The sequence below is a fragment of the Cupressus sempervirens genome, chromosome 8 (assembly GCF_028749045.1).
Source record: "Cupressus sempervirens isolate cs-2001-9-10 chromosome 8, ASM2874904v1, whole genome shotgun sequence".
NCBI lineage: Eukaryota > Viridiplantae > Streptophyta > Pinopsida > Cupressales > Cupressaceae > Cupressus > Cupressus sempervirens.
Window position 1 is genome coordinate 218,659,689 of NC_143125.1, and position 15,746 is coordinate 218,675,434.

The 15,746-nt window shown below is 31.5% G+C and overlaps 1 pseudogene; it reads left to right on the plus strand.

Annotated features, from left to right (window-relative positions):
• Positions 1 to 215: 215 nt before the first annotated feature.
• On the plus strand, positions 216 to 11,534 carry LOC149542277 (hypersensitive-induced response protein-like protein 2 pseudogene; annotated as a pseudogene).
• Positions 11,535 to 15,746: the final 4,212 nt, after the last annotated feature.

The following is a 15,746-nucleotide window of genomic DNA, read 5'->3' on the forward strand; positions in this document are numbered from 1 at the left end:
GAATGCATACACTAAATCGTGAAATTTAAATGAGCATGATGTATTACCATAGGATGAATTATTCGCTATACCTCCTCAAATCGACTCTCTGTACCTATGTAGTAGATGGAACCAATTTCCGTGGGATGCGATGGTGTGGCTAAATCCGATGGGCTGTTTGATTTGACGAGGGTTCACTAATATTCAGTTTGTCTGCCACTACAAAAAAAACAAAAATGTTACTTTTTCTTAACAGCGAGTGTCCGCCACTACAAAAAAGTTTCTTTTTCTTAACAGCGAGTGTCTGCCACTACAAAAAAGTTGCTTTTCCTCAACAACGACGGGTGACATTTCCTGAAGAAAGTACATTCGAGATGGACAAAAACACGAGAGAGAGCCCTGAGCTGTTGCCCATGTCACTGACACGTCTTTCTTTGTCTTTTATCCAGAGATTTCTTAGGTTTCATCTTATCAATTTATAAAGCATATTAAAAAAAGCATATTAATTAAGTATACTTAATTAAAAAAATATAGTTATTAAAAAGTTAATTAATTAATTAATACTTTACTTAAAATATATTCTATATATACCAGTTATTTATATTAACTACTTCTTAATATATAATATTTTAACTATTCCTTTTTATATTTTATTATATATTAGGTTTTTATTTTAGGGTTAACTTGAATTTCATCACTCTAGGGTTCTGCAAGTTCATAAGACTCCAATTAGGTCTACAATATATTTCTCTATTAGGGTTATCTCATTTAATGTAAAATATACCCTTTTTTGGAGCTAGAGTTGGACAATGTTTGTAAATTAATAAAATAAAACTAAAGTACTATACTTTTTGAGCTGGATAAGTAATATATATGTAGAAAATTTTCTAATTTGTTTATTTTTGGCATTGCACATGACGTGTTATGTAAATATTTAAAAATTGTGCTATTTTTGTAAAATACTTATAATCAAATTGTTTCCCATTGTGTCAGTTATAAATGAAAATTGTAATAAATCCAAAGATATCAACTAATACACAATTTCAATCATCTCTTAATTTTATTTATTTTTAATAAAAAAATTAGATTTAATATCATTTTAAAAAATTATCTTCAAATTTTTTATACTATTAATGTAATAACACTAAACTAGGAATGCAAATTCAAGATCATAAACACAAGAATATAAATTATATTCTTCATATTTACTTATGACATAATATTTTGTCAAATTAATGTAATGTTAATACAAAGTTATCTTTACTTTAGTATTATATATGTTTTACTTCATCCAATAACACAAAATAAAATTTTGCTACCTTAACTAAAATAAAATAAAATAATTAAATATTTGAAATTGTTAATTCAATAATAACTCACTATTAAAAATACTAACTTATGCCAAATATGGAAATTGATGTTAGTACAAAAGAATTATATCTACAATTAATTATAACATAATAATAACAAATAAATAATTTATTTCTCTTTTTACACATTCAATTCTTTTATCATTCTAATAATTCAAAATTTTAATATTATATTAACAAATAATATTGAATATATCTATGTCAGATGTATTGCAGAGGGGATTAGGGTATTCCAATGAGAGGCATTTGATTGGGCTCAGCTACAAGCAAGCTTCAAATTATTTGAACTCTTAAAGTCTAAAGTTCAAACGGAAAGGACAAACATGGTATGCCTTTTTCCTTCCTCTCATACCCTCTGAATCATATCGTATATGTCTATATCTCATTAAATAACTAAACAATTTATAACCTCTATATCTATCCCTCATCCAACAATGCCTAAATATTGATAGCCTTAAAACATTACTGATATATCACGTCTTTGGCATTTCATTATATTTCCATGTTATATTAATCACTTCACCAATAATCTGGGTTGGAAGCTTTTCTTGGTCAATTTCTTTCATGGCTAGAGCTTGCACTCTGCTTCAATATGTTTTAAGAATTGGGTTTAAAAGTAGATTCACTATGAATACTCCTAAGCTTACATTCATTTGAGATCTGCAAGAACCAAGTAAATATATGCATACAATTAGAACTGCCTTGAATTTTTCTAAAGTCTTTTTAGTAAATCTATTTTGTTCATAATCTGCAAACATTATAGTCCACAAGAATGCATCTAGCAATCTATCAAATAGTTCACGTGCCTTGTCTATGCTTCCATATTTTATATATATTTCTACATGAGCAATTATAAGTATAATGTTTGACAAAATCTTTTTATTCTTCCTACTTTGATGGATCTCCATACCCAGCTTCAAATCTTTTAATTTGTCTTAGGCATGAAGGATTCTGGCAAAGGTCGCCAAGTCTATCTTTACACCTTCTTATTGCATTTCATTGTTTAAAGCTTTCTCATGAAACCCATTCTATGGATAGCTTGCAATCATTTCATAAAACCACATTTTGGGTAAGCATTCTATCAAATAGTTCAAATTCCTTATCTACCCTTCCCCATACCAGGGCACTTGCAAGTATAACATCTCACAAAATGTTTTTTCTTTCATGGATATCCATAGCCTATTGTAGAACTCCAAATTTATGTACAGGCTATAAGTACATTGATAGATGTAAATCGATCAACTTGGAGGGCCTCTTTTTGCATATGCTAAAATAGAGTGAGTTCCTTGTGAGGACACCTCTTCCTTCTCAATGCTACTATAATCTAGTAAAAATCATTTATTTGGATTTATTTTCAACAATGTGTTGGTTAGATATAGCACCAAGATGTTACGTATGAATCAGGGATACTTAAAGTTGACATACATGTAAATAAGCTTATTACTGATAGTTTTCTTATAGAAAAAATAAATCTTCTATTGATTTTAATGTTTGATTTTATGCACATGCCACTTGAGGAAATATCTCATTGTAATTTACCTAAGTTACCGATTTCTCTTGACCAAGGGTTGATGCGAAAGATGGTGCGTGTGGATGCCTGGTGCATCCGAAAGCCATGTGGATGTTGACAAGATATGTGCAGGGTGGAATAATTTTTTAACTACTCTATTTTATGTTTTGCTCAACACAATGGAGGTGATAATATATTCTGTGGAGTATGGTTGTCTAAATCCCAATGCATGTAATCAACCAATGGACTACATCACACCTTTCCCTTTCAAAATCTCGCTAAAATCAACTATGATTGTAATGCATCTCCAAATTGGTCAATATATCTGCTAAGATTTATATCTTGAGTTATGGCTTTTATTCTCATTACCCATCTGTTAATGCATTTTCTAAAACTTGAACTAAAGTTTACTTAGTAAGTCTTTGGTCAATATATAGTTTCTAAGTACTAACATTTTTTCAAGTGTGGAGGAATCAACATTACCTAGCCCAACCAGGATAGGTTTAATGTAGTCTTCCAAATGGTAGAGATATATTTTCAATTGTTTTAGTTTTTAAATAATTTTTTACTTTAAATATTAATAATATTATATATATATATATATATATATAATTTAGTGGTATTATATATAGTAATATTTAGCAATATTATGTATATAAACACATCCATATGCATTTGCATTCTCACCCAAATAAAAATCACGCTTCCTATATCCACTTCTGAATCCACATTTGAATTAGTAACTTAGCAATTTAGCACACAGTGTTTGAAAATACAACATTGGTTAAAAACACATAGAACTTCTTGCAAAATAAAAATAAAAATCTATTTTGTCCACATTCTACAATCATTCCATTTTATTTATTCAAGGAATAGTGTTAAATAATACATAGACCTCTTCTTCTATAGTCCATTACCCCCTTGTTGCCAAAGGTTTGCACAATGGCCTTCCAACTTTATTGTTCTACTTAAGTCTAACAATTGCATCATAAGAACCCTCAACCTTGAGAAAGTCAATGCTTAATATGAGCTAATTAGAATTCTAATTAGATTTGAATTATATAGAGGTAGGTTTTTGAAGCATCTAAATTTCAACCAAGATTTGCAAGTCCAAAAATATGTCTTGTGTGGTATTATTGGATATTTGGATTCCCCTCAAATAGGTTTTTATTTTTCCCAATGTTATATATTGATTACAAAATATATTAGATTATGATTTGTGCTCCATCAGTCCATAATAATAACCCATTTACAAAAATAATGGTTCATGTAATCTTTTAAGCCATCATAATGGATATCATTACATCTCAAAAATTCTATTACCTAACATTCAATCATCTCCATAGTCCTTTTGCATTTGAATTTCAGCATAATCACACTCCAGTTGGAGGTTCATGTAATCTTTTAAGCCATCATAATGGATATCATTATATCTCAAAAATACTATTACATAACATTCAATCATCTCCATAGTCCTTTTTGTTGAAATATTTAATGTAGCAGATCGGTTGCCCCTAGAGCCAAATGCCCACCTACCACCCTGATGGCCTGCACAATAGTAAGAAACATTTAATAAGGGTAGGTGAGTTCAAATTCAAAATGAGAGGGAATTTTTTTTTGGCAAGGAGAAAAAAAGGAATGAATCTAGTTCATTTGACTAGCAAAAGGATTTGGATTAGAGTAGAGCAAAGCAAGAAATCAATTAGCAGATCAAGTCAGAGTTTAGAAGATAGAAGGGTTTCAGTTTCGTGTTTGGCATGTGTTGGATCTATTGCCATTCTATAAGTTTTATTGATTCAACATGTGAAGTGGTGATTGCTCTGGGCATTTTTGTATTTAGCCATTAGAGCTATAAGTTTAAGTTTAATTTTTATCAGTTTGAAGATTTTAGGTTTTTCTAGTTGAAGCTGAATGCTCCCAGATTTTGTAATAGTTTTGTTGAATAGAATATAAGAAAGAAAGAATACAAATATTGTTGTGCTCTTCTTCTATGTAACATTGCATGTTTTGTATTTGAGAAGTTCATAGTTGAAATCTTCGTCTTTCAGCTCTCTACATTTTAATGGTAGCTTGTTGCAGTGCCCACTTAGTCTAGTCTTTGACTGGGTTATATCTCTACTAGTTTTGTTGAGCTCACTTGACATCCTTTTGTGCTAAGCTTCACCTTGTAGTGGTGACCGAGCTCACTTGGCATCCCTTGCTACCAAGCTCACTCGGCATACACTACTATCAAGTTTCCCCTTTGTGTCAAGTTACTCAGCTTCTTCTTGTGTTGAGTTCACTTAGCACCCACTACCTGTTCAACTCATGAATCTCCACTTTGATAAATTAGCTCAACTCAAATGGAGAAGATTAGGAAGAGTAGAGGATTGTAGAGAAGATACTGAGGATTTTACCTCAGAAATGTGATAATATTGTCATGACCATCACTAGTACAAAACCAACAATATATGATTAAATAAACAACCAAAAATTGTAGATATATTACCAATTTTGATCATGTGACCATTGGTAGTTTATTTTCGATCATTAAGCCATAACCAAATTTATGACTAAACTATTTTAATCATTAATTTGGTCATTGATTTGGTTGTTTATTATTGTTATGTGATAGTTTATCTAGTAGTTTATTTGGTAATTTTGGTAGTATATTTGGTATTTGATTTAGTAGTATATTTGCTAGTATTTTGGGAAGTTTATTTGGTAGTTGATTTGGTACATTATTCGATAGGATATCTAGTCATATATATGGTAGTTTAATTAGTAATTTATTTTGTAGTTTATTTGGAAGTATACTTAGTAGTATATTTAGTAGTATATTTCATAGTTTATTTGGTAGTATATTTGGTAATTTATTTAATAATTGATTTGGTAGCTTATTTAATCGTTACTTTAATCAATATTAGGGCATGATGGAATTGAACCACCATCCTCCTACTTGTAAAGTAGGTGCTCTTCCATTGAGCTAATACCCTTTAAAGAATAATGATGTTATTAAATGCATAATATGCAGATAAAGAGAATCTTTTCATTGTCAAATTCATTAAATGTGACTTGTTATACATATTATAATAAAGTTGTGGAACAAAAAAAGAAAAATTTATTTGTGCAGTCAAGGGAAAAAAACTAAGTCGAAAGATTTTGGATGACAATTTACTGTTGTTCCAAGTTCTTAATTTCTTTTTATGAGAGGAATTGGTTTGTGTGTAATTTTATCTAATATATAACATTAATGTACCTGCCTATAAGAGAGAAACAAATATTTATGACTATATAACAATAATTACCTTAAAAAACTTAAATGCAGTGTTTTGAATTAAACTCCTATAAGCATTTCATCATTATTTTCCACTATAGACTTTCTAATTGACTAAAAGTTTCTAAAAATTAATCAAAAACTTTCTTGAATGGTTCAATAAATTAACTGAAGCATTCTTTAGCCTAAACATCCATTGTAGTAATAGAAGCAAATTTTTATTGGCAACTTCAACCCAAAAATTTGGTCCATACACTTGTTTCTTGATAAAGCCTCAATGCACCATCATTTCTTCTTTGAGGTGCTCATGATAAATGAATAACTAAATACTTTAAATTAAGGAAACAATGTCCTAGTGTAGTTAAAAGTATCAAGTGTTATCATGAGATATTATACATTGCAATCTATTATCTATACTCACTACCAAATGAAGGGCAATAATTATAAGAAATTAAATGATATATCACAAAAAATCCCAAATTTCATATTGACTATTGAAGAGTTATAGATATGTAAAACTATATCGATCACAAGCACTGCAAAAATAGAAAAATATTTTTCATGGGAATTTCCACATTTATCAATAGTACCTCCACCTATCTTAGACACTTGCCATGAAATATTGTGTACTCTTAGTTATAATGGAAAACAAATTTTCTCATCTTTAGATATTTCCATACATTCACTAACCCATGTCAGAATATTACAAAATTCATTGTTCTACAGTGCTGCAAACCAAATCTATAAAGATGTTTTCAATCTTGTTTCAAGACTATAGATGCAACCAACCTTGACCCCAATAAAATCTAATCATTGGTCATGATGGGGACACAACCCAAGCACAGAATGGACACAACGGGAAAAGGAAAATTGTATTAACTATGAAAATAAGCTAGTACATTCAGTATAGAGAAAATATACTCCAAAAGATGCCCTAAGGGCTTACAATAGCACAAAACTAGAGATAATTTCTCCTTTTGGTACCTCCTGTCAAATTCCACTCAGAACTGCCTTTTACAATGCCAAAAATGTCCTTAAATAGACCCCAGAGGGTTAAGGACTAGGAGTACATTCTAGAAAGTGCTAGTAGGCATCCACCGACCAAGTAGAAGGCTCCAGAAGCCACGTTAGAAGTTGGTGCAAATCTAGAAGAATCCAAAAATGGTAACCAAACTTTTGGGAGGCATAACTTTTGAACCGTAGCTCCGATTGACAAACCGTTTACATTTTCGAAAAGCTCTTGAAGTGCTCTATAACCCTATAGACCAGCTTCACTCATCCCCCTTTTTTTGGCCCTTTTCAAGGTCATTTAATGCCCATAAACTAACTTTGAAGCATTCTTAGGAGGTCTCCAAAAAATGAAAAACTGCGATAACTTTCAAACCGTGGGGCCTTTTGACCTGATTCTTTTTCTGGAATGCTCTAAATTGCAATTACATTCATCTGGCCAATTTACACCTCCTAGTTCACCAATATGATGGCTCAATTACATACTCCTTTTTTTTTGGCATTTATACGTATCCCAAGGTGTTCAAATACTCTATCCTAGAACACTAATAGTGGAACTGTGAGAGTTGGAACCTTTATTTGACCCAAATGAGTATCCAAAAATGAAAACACATGAAACATAAACTAAGTCTAAGTACATTTTTTTTGGGTGACACAGGATTTCCCTTATACCTCTGGATGCTCCTGCATCAGGTCAATATTACTTGATCTAGCTTATCGTTACCGACTAACTCATGCAAAAATATTCAATCTTGCATGCTAAGATGGTGTAAAGTTTTCCCTACCAGCTAATTTCCATGGCAGCTACACAATTATGAGGATCTTATACAACAACTAAGATGCCAAATCCAAAATTTACATTTAAATTTTACATCAAGTGATGTTATCATTTGTGGAAAAAAAAAAGAAATTGATCAAACTCATATAAGGATTTAACTTTAGAAGATATAAAAATTAGTCTTGAAAAAACAAGACAAAAACATTAAGCATAATCCATGGCAATTTTTTTTAGAAAATTAGGTAGACATGGCTTCAAGAAATGATATTGCACCCATTATGTTACAAATGTTCACTTCCCATTAGGTGAAAGAGACTTTCAAGGATTTCTCTACAACTCAGTCAAACTTATTTTTTGCCATAGGAAGATCCTTGGTATCAAATATATGATTATAGAAAAATTTTGCAAGCTTGACTTGATCCCAACCTAGTAGATTGCTGCCATGCAACATTGGTTTTCAATACATAGTAGCACAATAGTTGTAGTTATAGAAGAAATTAAAAACAAATCATTAAAAAAATTTGACTTCTAAGATTATGAAAAAATAGTCATTCAAGAGCCCCACTGTATACTAATATGGAGGTATTCATAGAACATCATCCATGCTCACCCCATGAACAACATTCCTTAGCAAACCAATTGATTGATATTTTGATATGATTTATTATAGATCTAAATCAACTCCTTGTCAACACTTTGCAAGTAATCTCTATTTAATCAAAATCCTTAAAGGTAGTCAGTTCACAGAATTATCGTCAGGTTGATGCCAATATAACATATGTGTCAGCAACTTAAGGTAGTTTGAAGGACAAAAATAATCATATTTTTTTTATTATGCTATGATGATTTTGTTGTGTGTTTAACCTTTCTAGGAATCATATAGTATATAGGTTTAGAAATTTTGCATTGTAGATAGTTTGAAGGAGGATTAACATAGAAATAAGCATAAATGCTATGTATTTTATGCATTATTTTTTGGGTAATGTGGTGATTTGAAATTCTTGAGAGGGATCTTTGTAATCCAATATTTCCATTATTTGTAGCAATAATGATACTTGACTATGGAAAGGATTAAAATACAACAATTTTGAGATGAACCTATCAATGAAAGCTTTGAGCATTGCAGACTCTCTCTCTCTCTCTCTCTCTCTCTCTCTCTCTCTCTCTCTCTCTCTCTCTCTCTCTCTCTCTCTCTCTCTCTCACACACACACACACACACACACACACACACACACACACACACACACACACACACACACACACACACACACACACAATTCAAACAAGTTGGGGTTCTATAGGTGCCTCTTATGTTGGAGCTAAGCTAAATGAAAATAGTTACAGAGGTAACAACAAAAATAATGCCATTCATGGTGTCTATATGGGAAAGTATATTAGAACTAGTATTCAATTTACCATAACTTATCTAGTTACACAATCTACTTGGAGATATATATGTGCTTGCTAAAAGAAAATGAAAACCCAAGAACCACACATGTTGATATTTCAGACCATAGACAAAAGATGATTCTGAAAATGGCATTGGGAAATTAGTCATTAATAGACAACATCAGTAGCCTGAAGAGCCACAGTAGCCACCACCTATTGCAAGCAGAACATGCTTCTCCTAAAGCTCCTTCACTCTAAGTTTCACAACAATTCTTTGAACTGGGTTGACAACTCCATCATGGCTAACAAACATGGATGTAACCAATTCATAGGTGGATTCTTTACTTCATGGATTGATTCTTGCTAAAAAACTATGGATCCAGAACATTCAAATGGAAGGAAATTTGTCTCTTATCACCAATGCTTGCATTAATAGAAAAAATCTTAACTGGAGAATCAAATATATCATGTCTAATTTATGGGATACCTTGGACTCATTTAAAATTTTTCATATTTTTCATATCTATAGGGAAGGGAATTTTATAATTGACCTCCTTGCCAATTGGGGCTTGAATGGATTGAACATAGATTATATAGGCATGGACATTTATGTGAATATTTTTTCAGATTTGGAGTATTTAATCCTTTTGGAAAAAAAGAAATATTTGGCTATGATATTCATAGTTCAGTGTTATATGTTGGAGTTGTCAAATGGATGTCATATGATTGTCTCATTTTTTTAGGACAGCAGGATTATCCTTTACGCAAAATTCTAGTTATTAAATGTACCTATGAAACAACAATAAAAAATTTGAGAATATGGCCAACTTCAATTACGACACAGAATGTTGCTAGAGCCAGAGCACTATTTGATGCCTTGGGTCATTGGAACCCAAACTAGAAGCCATCTATCTTTGAGAATTTGGAAACTAGATATCAAATGTGAAACAAAGACCAAGGATTTTTTTTTTGTGACTATGGTTGCCTCTGATCAATACCACATTCTTGCAAAAAAGACCATTGACACCTTTTATAAATTGAGTGACACAAAGGGACAAGTTTAGGTATATGTTTTTGATGTTATTCATTCTATTATCCCAAAGATGAATCTCAATGATGTCTTTGAAAAAAACAACATGATTGCTAGAGTTTTTGAAGATGAATGTGAAAAGATTATTTCAAACTATGGATATGTGGTAGTGTAAACACTTGTTGACATAGAACTTGATGTGTTGGGGAAGAAAGCAATGAATAAAATAAATGTGGTTGCAAGAATGAGGGTAGAAACACAAGAAAAGGAATATGAAGAGAAAATTTTGCAAATCAAGAGTACAGAAGGAGAAGTCGAATCAAAGTACATGTTTATGGTAGGTAATAATATAAAATTCCTAAGACAAGAATTCACCATGAGTTGGTTGGTAGAAGATCCTAGGTGGCTCCTTACTTACCCAATATCACTCAGGATAAAGAGGCATTAGCAATAGAGAATCATGACATCTCCTTAAAAAAGGATTGGGAGGATGCTACATGTGCTATCTATATGGACTTCCCTCACAATGTTATTCTTTTATGCTCATCACATGATAAAAGATGTCACCCTTATGTGTGTATGACTAGCTATAGGCATTCCAATTACCCTGATCAATTTAGGAAGGCATATTCAAAATCTTCATCAATAAATATAAGTCCTCTAGATTTTGAGGGGTTTGGTCCTCCAAGACTAGTTTTAGATAGAGAAGATGTGTCTGTAGAAGAAGATTTATCTTCCCCTATGGATACAGTTTTAAACAGGCCACGAGAAAAATGTGAACCACCAGAGTTAGCTTGCCCTCTCTGTAAGGGTCAAGTTAAAGGTTAGACAGTTGTGGAAGTAGCTTGTAAATATTTAAATGCAAAGATAAGGAGTTGTTCACAGGATTCATGCTCATTTGTGGGACCTTATAAAGAGCTTAGGAAGCATGCAAGGCATGAACATCCACAAGCTTGGCCATAAGAAATAGATATTGATCATCAAAGGAACTGGTGAAGACTAGAGCGACAATGTGACCATGATGATGTAATAAGCACTATTCGAGCAAAAATGTCAGGTGCTTTGGTACTAGGTGACTATGTTATTGAGGGTGGCAATATGGGCAATGAAGGAGATTGTGTTTGGGTATCTTGGAGTGGATGTTCATCAAACAATAGAGTGCTTGAGAGTTCATCTCTTTCTAAATTCAGAGTCTGCAGGCCACAGGGTGTAGATCTCAAATGGTGGATAGAGCATCTAAATTATTTATATGTTTATCCCATCAAATTTACATGCACTTCAAAATTACATGATTGATCTTTAGCCATTTTTAGATTGAATCGACTTGGAAGGGACTAGGGTTCCACTTTTTCCTTTAAAAAAATAGCAATAAGTTTCATGCTAAACAATCAATTTGATATATTCTAGAGCACAGAGATAGACCCCTTGCTTTGTTGCAAGAATTCTCAACAAAATGTTGAACAAAAAAGATTTGGACAATGACAAGATTACCAACCATCTCCTTATCAACCATTCCTTCAGATCATAGTATTGGGACTTGCTACAATGGTATCTAGTCTATAGTAGTCCAAGACAATAGGATATAAAATAATATATAAGAGCCAATTAAAATAAAATGCTTTTTGGCTTGGGATTTTTGTTGTAGTTTCATCTATGGTGAATTTGGATTGATATCCATTGTGTTGAATGGAGCTATAGGTCTAATCTAAGACTATATTGTACACCATTCATTCTACCATAATCAAGTGTCTATATTGTATGCCATTGACTTATCTATTTGATTGCTAATTGCATTTCTAAACTCCTCCAAAAATGACTATTCATCATGAGTGATCTCTTCATATTATATGCTTTTGAATTGGTAAGTACTCCTAAAGTCAAACTCATTTAGGTAGTAGGATGAAGCTTCTAATAAAGTCAACTACCTTTCTATCATTTTATTTCCTATCTTTCAAAGTGTATATCAACCTCCTTTCAAAAGTGATTATATTATTTCTCGATGATGTTGTTACAATCAACTGATTTAATAATTGTGATCCTATTTGTTTATGATATCCCTAGGAAGGATTTTCAACTATTACTTCATCCTCATCAACACAAACTAATTGCTCAAGTTGGCCTCAATGAGGAGTGAATAAATCAATAAATAATTTATCTATAGTAGTTGATTTGTGGAAAATTAAAATTTGATATTTAGGTGTGTTTATTATTTTGCTATGTTGTGATCATATTCATGCATATTGCAGAATTGGAAGGTCATAAGGGAAATATTCTCTCAGGATTGGAAGAGATTGAATCATAGTTAAATTGATAGCTTGTTATGGCTCATGTAAAATGCACTAATGTCTGGATTTAGTTGTGCATAGTTGAGAAAATAAGAGAGTTCCTTATAGGTTGCCTAGGATATGGATGTACTCTCACAATAGAACTTAAAGAACCTACTTGTAAGAGTGCAAGAAAAATATAGGTCACCAATAAGAAAAATGAACATTTTGTCAAATAATGCAAATACCTTGTCTATGCTTCCTATGATGTAGGTGTAGAGCTCTTATTTTGGATGAGGCATGAGTATGCTACCAAATTACATTATGTCCATGCTCTACACTTGTGACATTTACTGCTTCCACAAATAGATGCAATATTTATTTGTTAGGGGGCATCCATCAAAATACAAAACTGAAAATGCAGTAAATAGAGTAATAGCAAAAATTTCTAAAGCCTTTTCCCCCACCTGAATTATAATAGTTCTTTGAGGCATTTTATCAAACATTTCACCGACCTTGTCTTTGTTTTCACATTTCTCTAGTTTCATCTGTCTATGGGTGTCCATACCCTACTCAAAGCTCCCCATATGTGGTGCCTAATCACAAACCAAAATTATGCCACCACATTTCCCATACATATTTGATAGGGTTTTAAAAGTATATTTAAAATAAAAACATCCTCTAAAAAGTACATACTTTGACAAACTTTTGCACCATGTTTTGGAGCTCCCAATTATGGAGGTAGAGAAAGTTGGCAAAGGATGTGGGATAGGTTCTACACCTATCAATCGCATTTTTTAGACCTTCCAAATCATTTGAACATACTCTTTTCATTGAACAAAAAGGAGCCCTAAGTTAAATTGATAGGATTGGCATGGATGAAAAATTGGAAATGACTATGAAATCTTGATTTACTCCTGCCTTACACTTACTCGAAGGTTCTAAGATCATTGAACAATTTCATTGTGTTCACCTATTGTGATCTAGGCATCTTCTCAAACACTGTCACACTTCCATCTCTTGCACATCAATTCACCAGGGCATTTAACATTTGCAGTGTTTGAAACACGTTTTCACACTATGATGGACACCCAAACCCTGGGCATATATTAATAGATATATTCATGCCTTTTCAACAAATTTGTTTAAGAAAAATGTTACCACCAATCATCAATAATGACATGGTAGGAGGTGACTAAGAGAGGTCATTGAGATTAGTACTAAAGCACTAAAATTATACTTTGTTTTAGTATCATAATTATTTACTTCAACACTAAAATTGGATCTTAACAATGACATTATTTTTCTTCTTAGTCTCCATTTGTGCTTTCATGTTTTTCTTCAATTTAATTTTTATTCCTACATTAATTGAGAAAAGATATTTCTAACGAAAATAAAGAAACTATATAATATCATATATACATAATTTTTTAATAATTATATCAAATAATCATTTTATCATTACAATGTATTTAATAATATCTTTTAGATTTTCAAACATAACTTAATTTTAAAATCTAAACAATGAAAATATTTTATATTTAATTTTATTAATTTATTTAAAATATTTGTAATTTAATAAAACATTCTTGATAAAATTTAAATACTTATGTAGGAAACATAATAGAATCTCATACACAAATTACAAGGGTCTTTGGTATATGGTAGAATTGAACATTTCCATTGACATTGTCATAATATCTTAAATGAAATTCATGTAATAAAGTATATTTTTTATTTCAATGTATGCACATATAAAAATTTTGGAGCAGTGCTCTTTGCAATGAATTTCAAACCATTGTCAAAACTTCTATCCATGATGATGCATCAGAATGGAATAAAAACATATCAAATTTAAAGATTTTGTAGCCTTTGTGATTAGCCTATTAAAAACACAAAGTTTCCCTTGAGGGCCATGAGAAATATGTTGGAATAGTCACTCAATTTTATTTTATTTTTGTATGTGAAAATAATGTTGAAGGGTGGATGGAGTACAAATGAGTCTTAAGCCCTCCAAGACCTTCTACTTTGAATAAATCCCATAAGAACTATGTGTGAATGGATCATGGTGTCAAATAAAATCTCTTTGCCTTATCATATCTATTATATAATAGTCATATCCAAATTACTATCTTTTTATTCTGTTTTAGAATTAAATGCATCTTGAACTATCCTTGGAAGCATAACATAGATGCTAAGAATAATTTGAAATCTTGGAGGAAAGTTTGAAGGAATTTGATCATTTTTTTATGTTGATAGAATGTCAATTTTATTTGTTCTCTTAATCTACCAACCTACCTTGTCATCATGTGATTTGACTTCATACATGTTTGGCCCATGCATTATATTCTAAAAGATAGAAAAAATGTACAAACATCGTTGAACCCTAATGGGATAATTCTAAAGACATTATTTACTAATAAATTTGTAAATGAAAAAAGTAACATTTATTAGAATGTATTAATATGATAAAAAATCATTGAGTCATTTTGTTTGGTGACTAATTATCAGTGACCAATTATTTAGTCACTTATTTGATCATTTATTTGCTCACTTATCTATGTCTAACCTTTTGATTGTACTTAATGATCAAATTAGTCATTTATTTAGTCACTTGTACTTATAAATTATAAAATATTACTAGAATTTGATCACTTTTAGTCACATGACTAAATTTTTTAGTCTTGTGACTAAAATTTTTAGTCATGTAGTCATTTATTTGCCAAAATTCTACTAGTGCATTGAGGAAGCAAAGGACCTCACCACATTGACCGTGGATGAGTTGATGGAAACTCTTCAAATCCATGAGCACCAGATCAATAGATTAGTAACAATTTCCCAAGAGCAGTCTTTCAAGGCTCAAGAGAATTCAAGAGGCAAGGGGAGAGGAAGAAATGGCTCTGGTAGAGGCTCAAGAAGTAGATCTTGTGGAAGGAATGGTCAAAGGAATGCTAGTATAGAAAGCTTAGGAAGAGCAAGAAACCAAGAGGGAGCAAGCACCTCTCAAAATTACTCTAGAGGAGATAAGAAGAATTACAACTCCAATAAGAGAAATGTTGAATGCTACTATTGTCACAAGTATGGGCATGATGCAAGTGAATCCTAGAAGAAGTACGGTGATCTATTAAAGAAAAATGCTAATTTGGCTAAAGTGAACATGG